At 40.4% G+C, this 20,257-nt stretch overlaps 1 protein-coding gene across 2 annotated transcripts in view; it reads right to left on the bottom strand.

The window, feature by feature from the left end:
* The window catches only part of KDM6A (lysine demethylase 6A), a 1,083,812-nt gene that overhangs the window by 1,022,754 nt on the left and 40,801 nt on the right, over positions 1-20,257 (bottom strand). The gene's annotated exons all lie outside the window — the stretch shown is intronic.

Below are 20,257 nucleotides of genomic sequence, written 5' to 3'. Positions count from 1 at the left end.
CAGCCCGCTCTAAGAGTGCATACATGGCGGTACCCACGAAAACGGTGCTGGACATTTGGGACACCATTGCCGTGTCCAAAGGGCTCACTACGTTCCCATCCGCGCACACTCCCATAGCATCGAATCCGCGTTTTCCGCCGGCTCACCAATCGCGAGCATTTGAGCAATGGACGCAAGGAGACTGCAGGGTGCTCTGCGACCTTTTTGAGGGGGGCACGTTCAAGTCGTTTGACCAATGCCGGGAGGAGTTTCATTTACAGCCAACAGCACGGTTGCAATATGCCCAATTACGGCACTGGGTCTCCAACGAGGAGATGCATCACGCAGCCACACGACCCTTCACCCCTTCGAAAAGCTGGCGCGCTCCCTTGGTGGTTTGAAAAGATTGGTCACCCAGTTCTATCACATCTTGCAACATCCGGCGCATGTACTTACCCACCCATACCAGCGCTAATGGCAGCTAACGGTGGCCGCGGATATTGAGCCTTCACAATGGGATAGAGTATGGAGAGATATCCCTAAGGTTTATCGGAGCATTCCGCAGAGGGAGAATGCTTACAAGCTCTTAACTCAGTGGTACTACACTCCTCTGCGGCTGCATAAGATGTTCCCCAAACTTTCCTCATTGTGCTGGAGGTGTCGATCTGCAACAGGGGATTTTGTACACATATGGTGGTCGTGTCCGCTCTGGACTGTATTTTGGAAGGAGGTCCTCAGCCACATTAGGGGGGTGTTGGGTTACCCTTACCTGAAGCCATAAGCACAATCCTACTTGGCATTCGGCCCCTGGACCTCAAGGCACTTACCCGCAGTGATTGGGTTGTGACGCTCCAAATGTTGGGAGCGGCCAAACAGCTTATAGCCTTGTACTGGAAAAAGACTGAAGCACCCCCATGGCCTCTTGGTTCGTGCGGCTCTGGCATGTTTTAGCTATGGAGCTTCTCACTGCACGAATACAAATGCGCGACACTCGCTTTGGGACAGTTTGGAAGTCCTTGGTGCGTTACCTTTGTTCAATAGAACACGCACGATACATGCCCACTAGACTTTGGACTTTACACCTTTTTGATGATGCTGTCCTTCCCGCTGACCCCAACAGACTGCTCCCTTAGACATCCTACAGGATGCGGGAGATCCTGCGCTACCCCCGACTGGCGGCTGCCCCCCCTCCCCCATAGAGCAACGCACACGCCCAGCTCACACGACACCCTTCCTGCCTCTCGCTTCCTATCCCTCTTTCTTCCTTTTCTATACTTATCTTTCGCTCTCATACATGTTTGTTGGCCCCCGTTGGGTCGTAAGTGAGTAGTGGCCTTGTTACACAACTACCTGTTCTTACTGTCCTGACGCCTGGACTTCATCCGCACCGAGTAAGCCTCACAGCTGTTTTTACGCCACGCGGCCGGCCCTGATGGGGTTGTAGGCAAGGCGCTGTGTTAATATGTTTCTATAGGCAGGACATATGATCCATTTGCTATTTTGTACGCGGCCGGCCTCGAAAAGAGGTTGTAGGCTTATCGCTGTGTTTTTGTGCCCCTGTCCGGGGATTTGTTTCAAAATAAAACAGACTTGGAACAAAAGTGATTTCAGAGTAAGCTAACGCAACAGAGAACAGTCAGTGGAATCTGACCCTGTGACTGAGAGACAGCATGAGCCACCGAGCGTGGAACAGTGGAATTTAAGGGGTGGGCGAGGGGGAGGCAATGAGCCCGCTGGTGCAAGCCACCTTTCGTGACGTCACTTTGTCGTGAAAGGTGACAGCGCCCTCCCACTTCTTTTTCTAGGACGTTGTGCCCTGCCTAACACCCCTAGTTATCCCCCTAGTTACCCACACCCTACTGCATTAGAAAAACCTCCTACAAGTAAAACTAATGATCATTCAACTAGTACTGTACCGGCTGTGGCTAACCCTGTAATTACTCCATCCTTACTAAACCCAAGCAACTTAGACCGGATTCAAGGGTCACCGTCGCACACGTTTAGACCTACCTCCAGCTGCCACACTGTATATAGTGATTTTAGTCAATGTTCCTAAATTAGCAGATGATACGGGAGAATCATGGGAGAATTTCAGGAACAAATCACTACACTGGTTGGGTTTGAGGACTGGCCTAACTGAGAAGCTATTTAAAGAGTTTAAGATGGCAAGGAGAGTGGGATGACTAGGTAAAGGACCAACAAATCAGGATGAGGATTGCGTGGTGTTGTCATTTAAAACCCCACATTTTGTAAGACTAATCTTGAGTAGAGTGGGAGACAGCTTCTTAGGAAATTCATATATTAGCGTAGTTCCCCTATGTTTTTGTCATCAGCCCTCAAGTTGGAACCTGCCTAGGTTAAACTGGGAAAATCCTACTCCATTCTACAGGGGACAGTTTAACATCCCCGTTCAAAATCGGTTTGATAGTTTAGCTCTCCTTAATGAAGTGGACTAAGTTCTGCGGTCCACATCCAAGCCGTTACAAATGGCTCATTGGATGACCCTAGTTGTAAGGGCTTTTCACCATCTAGCTCTGGTTGTAACATGGTAGTACAATCTGACCATGAGATATTAGTTTGCATGGGTAACAAATCTGGGGATAAGTCAGAGGTCATTGTCCACATTCCCACATCTAATAATGAACGTATTTCCACTTCCCTGACTGATGAGGGTACTGTTGGCATTCCAGGTAGTGAAATAAATAATAATAAATGTGAGATTATGTTCTGGAATGTGGCAGGATTGAAAACAAAAGTGATCAAGAAACTGTGGCTGGATTTATGAGATATTCTGTGTACAAGAAACCTGGGTTGAGGAAGCAGTTCACTTGCGTGGTTATAAAACGTTTCATACCCCAGCAATTAGATCGACCCATGGTAGAGCAAAAGGGGGACTTTGTACCTAGATCTCTAATTATTAAAAAAATAGGAAAACTGTGGTTAGTAATAGCTACTATCATATTGTTAGTATTGTTAGTATGCATGTGGACCAGAAATTATGTTTGATTATAGTGAATTTCTATAATACTGTCTCTTCTGGAATGATGGAGGATTTGCTTGGAAATGTATGCAGGGATATGAATTGTTTGCCAAGCTTGAACACCAAGGATGTTTTTATTATTTGGAGTGGGGACTTCAATTGTCTTTTATGTCACAAGGGGGATAAAGGTATTTGTGGGATTAACAATGGTAAAGATACTAGTTTCTCGCATTTTTTCCCATTTATTGCAGGGTGAGTTTCTGAATGATGTTGTATTCACTAGTGACATGGGATTTGCAAATAGTCTTTGCTCACCAGAGGTTCCATTTAGACCAACTTTTAATGGTCGAGGCGTTTTCTCAACAATTGATTATATCCTGATATCATGTAGACATTGTTTTAGAGTTAAGAATTTTACCACACACAAAATAGCTCTGAGTGACCACTTTCCGTTACTTTAATAGTATAGGCAAATCTGGGGAGTTTGTAAATAACATCGAGCTGAGCAGGCAAAATGGGTATGCACTGAAGTGGATTAAGGTGAATCCAGAAGATTTTCTCACAAAATTAGTAAGGAAGTGCAAACAGAGTTTTCATGTATGTCTTGACGAAAATTCCTCCCACCATTAATACCAGACAATTTTAAAGTTATTTGAGCTTTTATTAAAGTAACCCTCTGGATTAAAACAAAAAAACAGAATAAACATAGCGAGGGGTGGTTTGATTTCACTTGTACTAAGGCCCATACCAGACTGCAACATGCCTTAAAAGCTAAAGTTAAGGATTATGATCCTATTAGGGATGCCAGAAGGGGCTATAAGAGGGCATAAGCAGTAAGGAAGAACGCGCTAAAAGGAAGCTTGGGACGCCTTGCATGAGGCGTCATTAGATCGTGACCCTGCTGTTTTTTGGAAGGCGGTTAATGCGCCTTTCTTTACGGCCAAATCCAAAGCAACTATAGAAATTGCTATTACGGAGGAAGAGTGGGTATTACATTATTCGAAACTCTATACCACTCAAACCGTAGATGAGCAAACAAGGGAGAGGATCGAGGATGATCGAGTTTTCGCCCGCCCAGTGTAAATTTTGTATGGATTATACAGTGAATGAGGTGACTAGGGCCATACAATCTAGCTTGGGTGGAAAGGCACCGGGACGTGTTCCGGTCGACCTGTATAAAAACGAGGACTTATGGGGACCACTCTTAACACAGTTATTTAATGCCTGCTGCTCCACAGGGTTTTTAACGCCCTGGTATGAATCCCTTATTGTACCTATTTTTAAGAAGGGCGAAAGGGCGATAACAGGCTGGATTTGCCCTATCTGATTATTGGAGTCTGCAGTGAAAATTATAGGGCGTGTGATTTTAGACAGACTTCAAATATGGGCGGAGGAGCATTCCATTATAAGTGATGTACAATATGGTTTCCGTAAGGGGCTAGGTACCATTGATCAGGGCCTAAACCTTCACATTCTCCTCGAAAAATACACAAAGGCAAAAAGGGAGAGACTGTTTTTAACGTTTGTTGACCGGACTTCAGCATTCGATTGGGTTTAACATGAAAAGCTCTGGGAGATTTTGGAAGGCCTGGGGGTGGATGACTCTAGTTTTATTTCTAAGGCAGCTTTATTCAGGGGCTAGGGTCAGTTTCGGACAGGATGGGGACTGTACTAGAAACTTTTCAATCATGAAAGGTGTGCGGCAGGGCTGTGTCCCTGCCCCATTCCTATTTACGCTATATATCAATGAACTTGAAAGTACCCTAATCAAGGAGTGAAGGGATTTGCCAACGGCAGCCACACGTCCTATCCCTGCACTCCTTTATGCCGATGATGCAGTCCTTATGGCCCATACACCCATTGCCTTGCAAAGGGTCTTAATTTCCTTTACGCAATTTATGGCAAACCTGGGTTTAACTATTAACTGCTCCAAAACATTTTCTATGAGATGCCGGTTAGGGTCAAATAATAAGAAAATCCCTATTTTTATTGGTTCTAAGCCAATTGAGAATACGAAGATATTCTCATACTTAGGGATTTTATTTGAACAGACAGGCTCCTGGTGTAGAGCAATTAAGGCAAGAAGACTCCTATTTTGTAAGTCATTAATGCCACAAACTAATTTTAGCAGGAAAATGGGTACACGTCCACTAGGGTAATTGTTGAATATTTATAGGCAAAAGGTGTAGCAATTGCCACTTATGGGGCAGGTATCTGGTGATTTGCCAATGTTAACTCACTTCAAGTAGCTGAAAACATTTTCCTCGGGTACCTCCTGGCAGTACCGAAAAGTACTTCTACACTTATTTGCCACACTGAACTGGGTATGCCTAATCTTGAAGATGAGATCAAGATACAGCCTGTACTGATGTGGCACAGGGTTTGGACCACTGAAGAGTCCATATTTAACCGGCACATTTTAAAGGATGTTTTAAGTATTGATGGGGCAAAAAAGAGAAGATGGCTAAACTATGTTGAGAAGTCTTTTACTCAAATAGGCCATAAGAAATATTTCAATGACCCATCTTCCATGTGTCGGCTATCAAGAAAGGACCTCAAAAATATATGTATGTCATACCGGAGCGAGTCTAGAATTACAAGTGAAATGACCAAACCATTGATGGCGGCCCATCAGCTTACCTTGATTACTGTTAACATACAGCCTTACATTTTGTTATCTACTAAGGACTTTGAAAGATTTATGTTAACTCGACTCAGGCTTAACATCTTGCATAGAATTTTAAGTTTTCCCGAGGTAAATGACTGGTCAAGATCACTTTGTAACTGCCCATGTGATGATATTTCAACTCAGTCATCCATACACATCATGTTCTTTTGTAAATTTTATTCCATACCCAGAAAAAGGTGATTGTCCCTGTGCTAAAAAGATTGCAATTAAGACGGTGTCGTCCTGCTTTCGTGGCGATACAGAATTTAGACAATGTATTTAGTATCGCCTCTGTCACTGCTTTTTAAAAAGTATTTTTAAATCTCGTAATTCACTTAGGATATGAATTTATACAATAGTTTTTATCTACCATTTTAATGCAATTCATGTAAATTGTATTTGATTATTGTACTTTTATGGTTATTTCTTGTAGTATAACCGAATAAAGTTCTTTGACTTGAACTAACTTGGATTTTCATAACTTCCTGAAACTTGAGGCCTGCATTTGGAAACTAACGTATTCAGACAAATACCATCTCTACCTCTTTTCACTCACACTCTATCCAGAGCAGGGCACGAAGTTTCCAAAATATATAAATACCCAAGGCCATCTCACTCTAAACTCTTAAAAAGTACACATTTTAAATGGGTAAGAGGGCCTGCAGACAGAGAGTACCAGAGACTAGACTAAAATCTTACACGCTCCCCCTTTGCACAAAGTAACTACAGTCCTGGCCCAAACTAAACTAAAGTTAATTCATATAACATTTGAGACCCTATTCCGTCTACACAGACGGAAACTTAGAGAAACACCCACTTGTAACCGCAACCAAGGTGTTTGTGACTTGTCACATCTGATTCTATATTGCCCATCCATATCAAAATGCTGTGAAGACATCTTTGAGTTAATCAGAACCCTCTTTCATATCCACCCCCAAAATGAATTGCTATTCCTCCGAACGGGTCGCCTTGATTTACACTTGAAAAATGAAGATGATGGCTATTTACTAGATCTTTCACTCATCCTTAATAACTGTAACAATGCAGATACTCTTACATCAATCATCTGGAGGAACTGGACTTCCTTAATCAGGGGAGCAGACAATATTTTGTCTACCCCCTGGAAAGCTAAGTCAAGTTTAATTTGGTTCATGCTAATTATTTAATGGCTAACAAAATCCCCAATGAATAACTCCCACTCCTTGTCATCATAGGTTGGGGAGCTCATAATAGTGGCTCTAGTGGTATTATTCATACACACATCAAGCGCTCCAGAATTCTATATACCATTCCAACAGGTGCAAATTGCTGTTACTGCGCATTATTGATTTTTTAGCATGTATTATGAGTATTTTTATTATTGTCATGTTTTATTGATTAGTATCCAATATACTTCTACATAAATTATCCTGATCCCACAGAAAGCCGACAGACTACCGGATAATCTTTATTAGTTGAGAATGTCAGACATGTGACAAGCCTACATGAATTCACAACTACCTTGTATACTTCTGTATTATTTTCCTTTATGTGTAGCCTTGCCCTTAACCTGCTCTCAAGCCAAATCAAGACTTCAGTGTTGTGAAAACTTCAGAACTATGTTGAAAGTCACCTAAACTATGAAGTGGTGCAAGTTCATAAAACGCCCTATAAGTTCTATGTTAGAGGAACACTGGAAATAATTTACTTGTGTCAAATGGATCAACTCAGGATTTTCAGTTGAAAGGGCATGCGAGTAATATGTAAAAGTAACAGTACTACTATGTGTCACAACAACATGCCACTAATGTTAATTGGAAATCTCAGAGCAGAAATGTAGCTATATTAAAAAATCGACAGGACTTCAATTATGACCAGTATACCTAACAAAATTAAAGTCTACCATATGCAGCGTAGAAACATTAATATTCAGCGAGCCTTAACTTGTGGTTCAATTCAACAATGATGGGCGAGGATGACTGGTGAATTAGAAAGACTTGCAACTTTCCAAATGTCCCAAACACTGAGATACTGTCAAATGTTGTTTCTTGAAAACTATAAGATATAGCACATGATAGATTTTTTAAAAGAGCCAGATCAGCAGCAGATATTCACTGAAACAGGAAACAACTTTGTAAACCCTAAATCGAGAAAATGGTCCAATAGATAGGTTTCAACAGAACAAAGGATGCAGTTAATGAACCAAGCTAAGGGATACATGGCCATAAAAAACATGCATTGGGTGGGGAGGGTGTTCCAATTTTCGTTATTTTTGTCTTTTATTTGGCCAAATATAGTAATGAGATTGTCGGGTTGCACCCCGATGAACACAGAGCACATTGGCTCATTTGTTACTTCCTTTGTTTTGGAAATCAATAAAAGATTATTTTTTTTAAGCAAAACAAGCATTGGCAAACCCAACAGGTCTCGGCAATCAGATAGCTATAGGCGATGGCAATGTAAGTGTATTTGTGTATGGCTCAGGGGCTGTTTTTATTGAAATACGCAAATGTATTAAGACTGCCAACGCCTATAGCTCTCAGATTGATTAGACCTATTGGCTTTGCCAATGCTGGTTTTAAAAACCGCAAAAGTGTCCGTAGTTGTTCTCACTAAAGGCAGGTCCGTTTTCGAGGGGGACTGAATGGCTGTCTCAGCAGAGATGTGGGGAAAGGGCTCAAAGACGCTGGTGTAAATGGCACAGTTGGCAGTGAGGAAGCTGCATCATTGTTGAAGCACACACATGCACAGAGGGATTATTACCATCCCTCAGCAGAGCAAAGCCCTTTTGCCTACACAGAGGGATGTTCACAATCCCTCAGGGGAGCAAAGACACTTCCACTCTGGCACAGAGTACCAGGCTCTGTTACAGATTGGTTGGGCAGGGGGTTTATTGGCATATTAAGTTGTGTCACAAGAGGCAAATGAAAGAGAGCCCAGACTGAGTGAGGGGGGAGGGAGCAGGTTAGAAACGGAGAAGTGGAGAATAGACCTTAACGAAAGATACGACAGAGCCAGTTACAATAAAATTATCTAGATATACATTTGCGGGCAAGTACCATGGGTGACGTTAATTCGAACTTTCAATAGTACAGTAATCAATAACACATCAGAACTTAATATCAATAGGGATGTCGAAATATTCAATCAATTCTCGTCCCCGCCCGCCATGTGCTTCAAAACTGCATATGTATCTCGTGATTTCAAGGTTCAGCAACCAGTACACAACAAGGAGTTACGAGTCCCATTTATTCCGGCGCCATTTTGGGCAAGGACGGGCAGGTCCAGGATATAGTCAAAATGTCTCTACCAACCATCGACTATGATGATGTTCATATGCTGTATTTATTAGAGTAACACTCATCTGTCCACATGAAATTAATTTGCCACAATCTAAACATGTCATTTTAATCTTTCCAAAGTTCTTCTAAATATTTGGGACCGTTTCCCTTGCCTCTGATGCTGTCAGTGTCACTTCTTTGGTGAATGTACTGGCAGGTCGGGGGTTCTCCTCCAAATCTCTCTTTTGTGCAGCACTATAATTAATCGGTGCCACCTCTCCATATGACGATGCATGGTATAGTTACCATAACTATATTTTTTTTCGGTTCCTCTGGAGAGTACATCGTGGCAGATGAGGCAGGTAACGTACAGGGCATTTACCTTTTTTGCATGTAGAGGAAAGAAAAAAAAATTCGAGCGTCCGAGTTCTAAGGTGTCCCAGGGCCATTTTAGTGGACCAGGCCCAAATCCAAAGAACAGGCCGCCATTTTGAGAGTCCTGTTGCAGCCGCCTGTCGCTGCAGCATCAAGAGCGGCCGAAACTCAGCTGAATGGCAACTGAAACGGTAAAGGGGCGCCCCACTACAGCAGACGAGCCTCCACCTGGGAAGGCCCGTTCACGCCGCCTCCCCCCCCCTTCGGGCACCCCACGCCGTTATTCGGAGCAGGATTGTAGGATGGCCACACCAGTGCGGCAACTTGCTAGACACCACCTCGGTGCCAACCGAATCTCAGCGCCTTGTGGTGTCTTCTATTCAGAAAATATTGTTGTGCTGCCTTCGGCCTATTCGCCGCAAGTGTGCACGCAACTCAGCTGCATAGCGAGTGAAACACCAAGGGGCGCCCCACTGCAGCCGAGGAACCTTCATCTTGGGGGCGACGCACAGCATCCCATTGCTTTCCAATGCAGTCAGATCCTCAAACAACCCCCACTGACTGACGCGAACTCACAGGCCAACGGAGCGCCCCACGCCGACTTTCGGCGCAGCATTGTAGGATGGCCACACCAGTGCGGCAACTTGCTAGACACCACCTCGTTGCCATCCGGATCTTGGCGCATTGCGCTGCCTTTGGCCCTATTCGCACATCGGTCCGCTACTGACGCCATCTCACAGGCCAACGGGGCGCCCCACGCCGACTTTCAGCATTGTAGGATGGCCACACCAGTGCGGCAACTTGCTAGACACCACCTCGGTGCCATCCGGATCTTGGCGCGTTGTGCTGCCTTCGGCCTATTCGCACATCGGTCCGCTACTGACGCCATCTCACAGGCCAACGGGGCGCCCCACGCCGACTTTCAGCATTGTAGGATGGCCACACCAGTGCGGCAACTTGCTAGACACCACCTCGGTGCCATCCGGATCTTGGCGCGTTGTGCTGCCTTCGGCCTATTCGCACATCGGTCCGCTACTGACGCGAACTCACAGGCCAACGGGGCGCCCCACGCCGACTTTCAGCATTGTAGGATGGCCACACCAGTGCTGCAACTTGCTAGACACCACCTCGGTGCCATCCGGATCTTGGCGCGTTGTGCTGCCTTCGGCCTATTCGCACATCGGTCCGCTACTGACGCCATCTCACAGGCCAACGGATTTTCTACGCTTTTTATACCCTATGCCGCATAACAGGTCATGTGACTTGTTTATAAAACTTTTCATTGGTTCATTTTACTTTTGGTTTCCTAATGATGGAAGGCTTGATCATATGACCTAAAAATAACACTTTTCATTGGATGAAAACTTTTTTTTTTCCCAAACGATGAAAGCCCCACCTTGTTTCTGGATGTTTCAGATTGAAGCTGGCGTCAGCATGAGAGCACCACCATCTCGTGGCTCCGTCGTGGTCATTCCGCGAGCAATCATGGCAGCCGCACCCCCCCGGAAGCCTGCAGGAGTCGGGGGCCCCCAAGACTTTTGTAGAATCCTCAAGGCTGAGGGGACGCTTTCGAGAATGGGGTCCAAGACCTAGCAGACAAGCGTCCGATGTCCAAGGTGTCCCAGGGCCATTTCAGTGGACCAGGCCCAAAAAGGAAAGAGCCTGCCGCCATTTTGAGAGTCCTGTGGCAGCCGCCTATCGCTGCACCGCAAGAGTGGGCGCAACTCAGCTGAATGGCGGATTTTGACACAGTGTACCAAAAGCAGGCGGAATGGCAACTGAAACGGTAAAGGGGCGCCCCACTACAGCAGACAAACCTCCACCTGGGGAGGCCCGTTCACGCCGCCTCATACCCCCCCCGGGGCGCCCCACGCCGTTAATCGGAGCAGCATTGTGGGATCCCAAAACCAGTGCGGCAACTTACTTGACATCACCTGGGTGCCATCCACATCTCAGCGCGTTCTGCTGCCTTGGGACTATTCGCACAACAGACCGCTACTGACGAGCCACGCCCCGCGCCGTTATTCGGAGCAGCATTGTAGGATACCCAAAACCAGTGCGGCACCCAGGCAACATCACCTGGGTGCCGTCCAGAACTCAGGACGTTGTGCTGCCTTGGGACTATTCGCACAACCGACCGCTACTGACCATTGTTCCTTCTTTTTTCCTAAAAATGTTTTTACTGTTTTTGTTGCGTTGTTTATATTTATAAGTTATTAAAGTTTTATAATCCTACTACTTTGTTGGAGTGCTATATATTTTTAATGTGACACATAATTGTAAAAACTTTGATGTACAAAGAGGCATCCCTGGAATCTTCCGCTTCAGGCTCGGTCCCCTCCCCAATCACAATACAGCATGGTTTTCAATAGTAGGAACGCGTGTGGTGTGACGGATCTCATCGGGTGGGTGCCTTGATCTACTGTAACTCCTTTGAAGAGGGGTGATTCTTTACAGCTGGGGCCATAAAGTACATCTGCAGGGCTACCTGATAGCCTGGGACCGGCCTGGACAATCGGACACAGAGGAAGAGGAGTGTCAGAGGGTGCGGTAGTGAATAGGGCAAAAGGGAGGTGTCGGGCGGGCACAGAGTGTGATTCTCAGGGAAGAGCAGCGCAGATGGGGGGAAGTTTATTGCCCATGCATAAGACAGAGAGCGGGGGTGACCAGTGCCTGGGGGAGATGCTTGCGAGGGTGGGGACCGGGAGCCATGCTAAGGATCGACAGCGTGCAGAGAGTGGGTCTGGTCAAGGCATCTAAAATGGCTGCCGTGCACGACAAAAGTGTGGCATTTGAAAAAAGGCAAGATGGCGCAGACAATGTTTTTGAACACTTCCTGATTTCCTTCGAATCGAACGTTAACAGACGTTATCTCTCCCACACTACCGGTCCCCCTGGGCTTAAACGCCGAGATGGTAGGGACTGCATCCCGTGGAGATAGGCCGAGACGTCACTCAGCAGAAAAAAAAGTAAAAAAAAGTCTATAAACATACAATAAGTTAAAAGTCAATCATTCTTGTTTCCTTGTAGTACGCTCTCCAGTCCGCTTCCCGTTACGCTAACCGGGCGCACCCCACCAAAAAAAACTATTTTTTTTTTTTTTTGCCCCGCGGAGCCCTTTTAAAGCCTCCACATCAAACCTATGGGGTCAGGGAGGATCTACTATGCCCCCTTATGGTCATTTGCCCCTTCGCTTTGGCCTCCTCTTGTCTCTCGATCCTACCGAGAGACAAGATGGCGGCCGCTCCGTACTGTTTGGAATGTTTACAGACACCGGAGAGCCAATCAGCTTCGCTTCGCAAAGCTCCGTAACGCGAAAAGTACGCGAAACGGAGCGCTACCCAGGACGCTGTCACAGATATATATCTTTTTTTGAACGTTAATTTCTCAAAATCCACTGCAGCACATATATTGAGACCCAGCAAAGGCACATCGGGCTACCGGTCCCTACAATTTTGCCAAGTTTCATGCAAATCCATTCACCCGTTCAATTTATTTTTTATTTTTTTATTTTTTGCCCCGCGGGGCCCTTTTAAAACCTCCACATCAAACCTAGGGGGTCAGGGAGGATCTACTATGCCCCCTTATGGTCATTTGCCCCTTCGCTTTGGCCTCCTCTTGTCTCTCGATCCTACCGAGAGACAAGATGGCGGCCGCTACGGACTGTTTGGAATGTTTACAGACGCCGGAGAACCAATCAGCTTCGCTTCGCAAAGCTCCGTAACGCGAAAAGTACGCGAAGCGGAGCGCTGCCCGGAGCGCTGTCACAGATATATATCTTTTTTTGAACGTTAATTTCTCAAAATCCACTGGAGCACATATATTGAGACCTAGCAAAGGCACATCGGGCTACCAGTCCCTACAATTTTGCCAAGTTTCGTGCAAATCCATTCAGCCGTTCGAGCTAAAAGTGAGTCCAACCGCCCTATGGAAATTAACATGGGAAAAACGCGTTTTGGGACCCCCCTTTTTTCTCGGCCCCCCCCCCCCAAATTTTCAGGGGCTGCTCAGAAACAAAATGTTCCATTTTCCTGAAAATTTCAGCCAATTCCGTCCACAAACGCCAAAGTTATTAGACATAGAATTTTCAAAAATCCCATAGAGAAAAAATCCTAACTATATATACCTACTGGCGACCGCCAGTAGGTAATATATAGCATATATATATATATATATATATATATATATATATATAGCATATATATATATATATATATATAGCATATATATATATATATATATATATATAGCATATATATATATATATATATATATAGCATATATATATATATATATAGCATATATATATATATATAGCATATATATATATATATAGCATATATATATATATAGCATATATATATATATAGCATATATATATATATATAGCATATATATATATATATATAGCATATATAGCATATATATATATATATAGCATATATATATATATATATAGCATATATATATAGCATATATATATATAGCATATATATATATAGCATATATATATATAGCTATATATATATATATAGCATACCAGTAGAACTCCAACTACCAGCATGCAAACTGCAGCCACGCCCCCGGGCGGGGTAGAAAATTTATTAGCTGGAGGAACGGCATTCTGCCCTCCACTTTGCCAGAGTCCTGTGATTAAGGGCGCAGGGACGCCCGAAACGCGTAAGGAGAAACTCACCGGCATGATAAACATTTGTGCTTTTACAGTGTTCGAGCTTTGTTGCCTTATTGGAGTAAAGAGCCCTACCAAGTGCGTGAGATAGATTAGATAGATAGATAGATAGATAGATAGATTAGATAGATAGATTAGATAGATAGATTAGATAGATAGATTAGATAGATAGATTAGATAAGATAGATTAGATAAGATAGATTAGATAAGATAGATTAGATAAGATAGATTAGATAAGATAGATTAGATAAATAGATTAGATAAATAGATTAGATAAATAGATTAAATAGATAGATAGATAAATAGATTAAATAGATAGATAGATAGATAGATAGATAGATAGATAGATAGATAGATAGATAGATAGATAGATAGATAGATAGATAGATAGATAGATAGATAGATAGATAGATAGATAGATAGATAGATAGATAGATAGATAGATAGATAGATAGATAGATAGATAGATAGATAGATAGATAGATAGATAGATAGATAGATAGATAGATAGATAGATAGATAGATAGATAGATAGATAGATAGATAGATAGATAGATAGATAGATAGATAGATAGATAGATAGATAGATAGATAGATAGATAGATAGATAGATAGATAGATAGATAGATAGATAGATAGATAGATAGATAGATAGATAGATAGATAGATAGATAGATAGATAGATAGATAGATAGATAGATAGATAGATAGATAGATAGATAGATAGATAGATAGATAGATAGATAGATAGATAGATAGATAGATAGATAGATAGATAGATAGATAGATAGATAGATAGATAGATAGATAGATAGATAGATAGATAGATAGATAGATAGATAGATAGATAGATAGATAGATAGATAGATAGATAGATAGATAGATAGATAGATAGATAGATAGATAGATAGATAGATAGATAGATAGATAGATAGATAGATAGATAGATAGATAGATAGATAGATAGATAGATAGATATATATGCTCAATAAACAAAGTCCATTAACCCACGCTCTCAGGAAGCAACACGGAGACACCAAAATGTATTTAGAAGAAGCCAACAGACAACTAACTGATAAAAAATTCTATGAATGTATTGAAATGAAAGTCTATGATAAGAGTATTTGTGTTTTGTGGGACCTACTGTTTGAATGGAAAGAGAGGGGAATCATCACTTGGGAGGAATATGAATATTTGAAATGTGATTATCCGATTTTACCAGTACTTTATTTATTACCAAAAGTACACAAAAATGCCACTAGACCGCCAGGGAGACCCATTGTGTCTTCCAGAGGCAGTGTGTCGGAAAGAGTCTCCAAATACATTGACCATTTTCTGAGAGAACATGTCATGGAACTAGAAAGTTATGTTCGTGATACGAAAGACTTTCTTAATAAGATTGAGAAATTGAAATGGGAGATAGGCTCTGTACTCATAACACTTGATGTACAGAGTCTATACACCATTATTGATCATGAGCAAGGTGTGGAAGCCTGTGAAGAATTTCTGAAAAACAGACATGTTAAATTCAGAGAGCATACTCGCATGTTGCTCAACATGGTGAGATACTGTCTGGGAAACAACATCTTCCTTTTCAATGGTGAACTATTCAGACAGGTTAGTGGTTCTGCCATGGGCTCGTGTTTTTCACCTAGCTTTGCCAATTTGTTCATGGGCAAATGGGAAAGGGATATTCGATCTGACCCCAGTCTGCAACAGGATTTTAAAAAGGTATCGATGTGGTTGAGGTACATCGATGACCTTTTTATTGTATGGAAGGGCACCATTGAGGAAGCAGACAATTTCATAACGAAATTAAACTGCAACTCCCTGAACATTGTTCTCAGTGGCTGCAAAAGCCATACGAACATTGAATATCTAGATGTCAAAATCGAGATTGTGAATAATGAAATCCACACTTCACTTTTTCGTAAGGCAACTGCGGGCAACAGTGTGCTACATGCCCTCAGCAGTCATCCGGATAAGTTGAAATGGAGTATTCCATTTGGAGAACTACTGAGGGCCAAGCGTAACTGTAACACTGCGACAGCATACCTAGAAGAGAGTGGTACCATTCTTGACAGATTCAAGGAGAGAGGTTATCCTAATTGGGTTCTTAAAAAAGCTAGGGATAGAGCCAACAATATCCAAAGACCTGATACCCTCTTAGACAATACTGAGGACAAGGATAGAGGTGGGGACATTACCAGACTTATCCTAACCTACAGCACTGATTCCCAAGATATCAAGAGAATTGTAGCAAAAAACTGGGACATTCTCAAAACGGACAGTGTTATAGGGAAAGAACTACCTCCCAGACCCAGTATAACGTATAGACGGGGGAGGAGTATCCGTGATATGCTAGTTCGCAGTGACATCACAGTGTACCCACCCAGTAACATTCAGGGATTAGATGGTTTTTTCCCATGTGGGCACTGTAAGGCCTGTGCTAACAGTAAATCTGTAAAGGAAGTGAAGTACAATGGTGTCGAGAAAAAGATTGTACCCTTTCTCACATGCAGCTCGACCTTTGTGATATATGCCATTACATGCACATGCAACAAATGGTATATAGGTAGTACGACGTGTATGGCCAAGAAAAGAATATTGGAACATACTAGAGCCATCAGTAATTTTGACCCCAAATACCCAGTGGCCCGACATTTTAGAGATAAACATTTCTCTAATGTCAAGGATCTGAGTTTTTTCATCTTGGAACAGATAGGAAAGAATCCCAGAGGGGGCAACAGGGTATTAAAATTACGCCAAAGGGAGTCCAAACTCATTATAGACTTCCAAACCAAGAGCCCGGGGGGTCTTAATCAGGATGAGGAGCTAGCCGTACACCTAAAGGATAATACAACTGTAATACAGTGTTCTTCTTCTTTTACCATGTTCATCTGTCTGATGATTATATTTTAAGCTTCATGTAACCTTTCAATGAAATGAAACTGTTTTTAACTAGTTCTGTTTATTTGTTTTGTTTTAGGACCGAGATAAGGGGCCCAGTTCACCGTCACTTCACGGGATCCCTCCCCTAATCCGGTTCTTGTCACATGAGCACTTTTGCGTTATGGATCTGCCATCACTAAGACTTGGAGATTTACTGGACTGACTACTTGATTGAGAATAGGTTTGGGCACTGGCCACTAATTTCATTCATTTTTCTCTTCTTGCACCTCCCTCGTTGTATTCTTTGACATTCTGTCGTGAGTACAACTGCATGATCAAATATTGTATTTGTTCTAGTGCGCAGACGCACATTAATTTGCAGACGCCTGCAGCGCTGAGAGAGTCCTCCCCCTTCTTTTCACGCATTGGGCGTGCGATAAGGGTGAAGCTTGGGTGCACGAGGAAGGGGATCCACAGGTTTAAATATGCCTTATCCACTGTGGTTAATGCCGCGTTTCAGGTGCTGACATATGTATGTATTATTATGTATGTTTGCACTGTTTATTACTTTGTTTCATTATAACGCCAATTCTTTGTGTAAAGTATGTGATTACTCAACATTTCTTCTACACTGTTTAGAGAATGTATAAGTTAGTCTTTATGATAGAACATAATGGAGAAACTTTACTTTTACAATGTTTTACTATACCAGTCCTCTTTTCATTTCCATTATTGTGTGATATATGGCACTGATACGGTAACGCTAATTCACGTGATCAAGCCGTTTGTCGGCGAAACGCGTTGTGGATTAAACAGCACTGGCTTCATTTTGGTGTCTCCGTGTTGCTTCCTGAGAGCGTGGGTTAATGGACTTTGTTTATTGAGCATATCTTTGTCGGATTCACTCCGCCGACGTCCACGCCACCTTTCATGGGTCAAGGGACCCGGAAGGAGTTTTGTTGTGAAACGAATATATATATAGCATATATATATATATATATATATATATAGCATATATATATATATATATAGCATATATATATATATATATAGCATATATATATATATATATATATAGCATATATATATATATATATATAGCATATATATATATAGCTATATAGCATATATATATATAGCATATATATATATATATATATAGCATATATATATATATATATATAGCATATATATATATATATATATATAGCATATATATATATATATAGCATATATATATATATATAGCATATATATATATATATATATAAGCATATATATATATATATAGCATATAGCATATATATATATATAGCATATATATATATATATATATAGCATATATATATATATATATATAGCATATATATATATATATATAGCATATATATATATAGCATATATATATATATATATAAATAATATATATATATATATATATATAGCATATATATATATATAGCATATATTATATATATATTATAGCATATATATATATATATATATAGCATATATATATATATATATATATATATATATATAGCATATATATATATATATAGCATATATATATATATATATATATATATATATAGCATATATATATATATATATATATATATATAGCATATATATATATAGCATATATATATATAGCATATATATATATATAGCATATATATATATATAGCATATATATATAGCATATATATATATAGCATATATATATATAGCATATATATATATAGCATATATATATATATATATATATATAGCATATATATATATATATATATATATAGCATATATATATATATATATATATATAGCATATATATATATATATATATATATATAGCATATATATATATATATATAGCATATATATATATATATATATATATATAGCATATATATATATATATATAGCATATATATATATATATATAGCATATATATATATATATATATAGCATATATATATATAGCATATATATATATAGCATATATATATATATATATATATATATATAGCATATATATATATATATATATATATATATATAGCATATATATATATATATATATATATATATATAGCATATATATATATATATATATATAGCATATATATATATATATATATATATAGCATATATATATATATATATATAATATATATATATATATATAGCATATATATATATATATATATAGCATAAAAGTCAACACCAAAGCAACAACAAGGAACTGAAATACTGGGTGGTGGATGCTGTAAGTGCAAGCAGGAGGGAGGCAATCGAGAAACCAAATTACGTAAAATGGAAACAAACTACATACTCAAGTTCAATAGCAAACAGCCTGTAGGTCTGAATTTGACTGAAGATTTACATACATGTTTGCATAACTAATGACTATGAATGACATGAAATGCCCAAACTATGAGAAATTAAGAACTGTGAACTACAGAGGGGTGTAAATAGGTTGTACATATATCAATTAGAATAGAATGAAATAGAGATGTATATCTTTGACTAAATGTGTATATCAGTTTATGTGTGTATATATAGTTGTATATAGATGAAGATGATATAAAGCGTGATCAATTATTTTTATACAGAACTAGTTGGGCAATGATCATAGTCGCTGTAATAACTAAGAACATGTGTTAATTGAGTAACAAGTAGAAGGACCATATTTACTGAGACTAGGTATGTAATTTAGCAACCTGGATGATAAGATAAGCAATAGTGAAGTAACTGAGAACCAAAATGATAACAGGATAAACTCGAACATAAGTGTAGTGGGAATGTAGAATAAAAGGAGAAAAAGTTGGCTCTACAAACAATAATAATGAAATTACTATCAAAAATCTAAAACTGTATAGCCCTCGTTTACATGGTTTTAAACACTCTTTTGCACTGGAGCGCTTTTATATGGTTATGGGTAAGGACGCAAAGAATGCAAGGTGTATTAAAATATCAAATGAAATGTTGAAGTTAATGTTTAACAAAGTAATGGATAACGGACCAACGTGGGGATTTAACCCAAAACTGCAAAAGTATGGCAACAATGTACAAATATGGTGGATATATTTTTCTTAAAATCCATAATGGGATTTAACCCGGAACTGTTTAAGAATATTAAGGGATTTATCCCAAATATCAAAAAAACGTGGACATCCAACTATTGTAAATATGCACTGTATATACGTGTACATACCGTAATAATGTTATGTGTAAGTCCATCAACTGTGTTTACCCTAAGGTGGTGATAATTTAAATGAACCAATCACTAATGAGCACTGTGCACTTTAAATAAGCCAAAAAAACAAGGTTACGCTGTCATGTGATCAAGGCTTTTCAGCCGAAACGTTATGGCGACAGCTGAATAAACTAAACTAACCAGCATCC

This window comes from Lissotriton helveticus, chromosome 8, assembly GCF_964261635.1.
Source record: "Lissotriton helveticus chromosome 8, aLisHel1.1, whole genome shotgun sequence".
NCBI classification, from domain to species: Eukaryota; Metazoa; Chordata; class Amphibia; order Caudata; family Salamandridae; genus Lissotriton; species Lissotriton helveticus.
Note: the sequence above shows the minus strand (reverse complement) of the source record. Positions and strands in the feature narration are given on the sequence as shown.